Genomic DNA, 737 nt, shown 5'->3' with positions numbered 1-737 from the left:
TTATGTCTTCGTAGTTTGGCATGGTTGGCTTTGGCCTTGTAAATTTATTGTTTTCATGTTCAGATAGGGTGACACGGCATGTACCGCATATGCTCGATGGAAATTTAGAATTAGATAAGTCAAATTGTTCATTGATAAATTTTTTAATAAGTTGTGCTTGATTCTCTGTAATGTGAAAAATTTCGGTTTCTTATCTCCAAAGACAATTTTTTTGCCACATGGAGCACACACTTTTGTTCTGTTCTCCTCGTGTGAGAGTTTGTGAGACATTTTCTCGAAATTCATTAATGGAACTGAAAATATTGGAAAAGAAAGTGGTGTCCCAATCTTTGCATTAATCAAATAAATTCAAAACGGTAACTAATAACTTTCAGAATAAGCGCTACGTTGCGCAGGTCTGTCAATGAATAACAGTGTTCCTATAAATTTTGCAGAAATTCAGAGATGTCAGATTCCCTACCACATATATAGCGCTTATGAGGATGATAAAGCTTTGTATATGTTTATCATTACCTAAAAGCCACCAACCACTTCTTCGAGAACTATAATAATTCCATATGCACACGCGCTGGTGTGTGCTTTTGTACACGGAGAGAAATATCTAGTGTTTACGCTGAGATGTGGGTCGTCACCTTCGCCGGAAAAGACGCAGGTCCTCACTTACGCGCTTTGTTTGTTTTCATACTCCTTTTCCGCGGCCGCATACATCGAGGACGGACTCTATCGTGGGCTCCATA

The sequence above is a fragment of the Cyphomyrmex costatus genome, unplaced genomic scaffold, assembly GCF_001594065.2.
Source record: "Cyphomyrmex costatus isolate MS0001 unplaced genomic scaffold, Ccosl1.0 scaffold1030, whole genome shotgun sequence".
In the NCBI taxonomy this organism is placed as follows: domain Eukaryota; kingdom Metazoa; phylum Arthropoda; class Insecta; order Hymenoptera; family Formicidae; genus Cyphomyrmex; species Cyphomyrmex costatus.
This window is presented reverse-complemented; position numbering follows the sequence as displayed.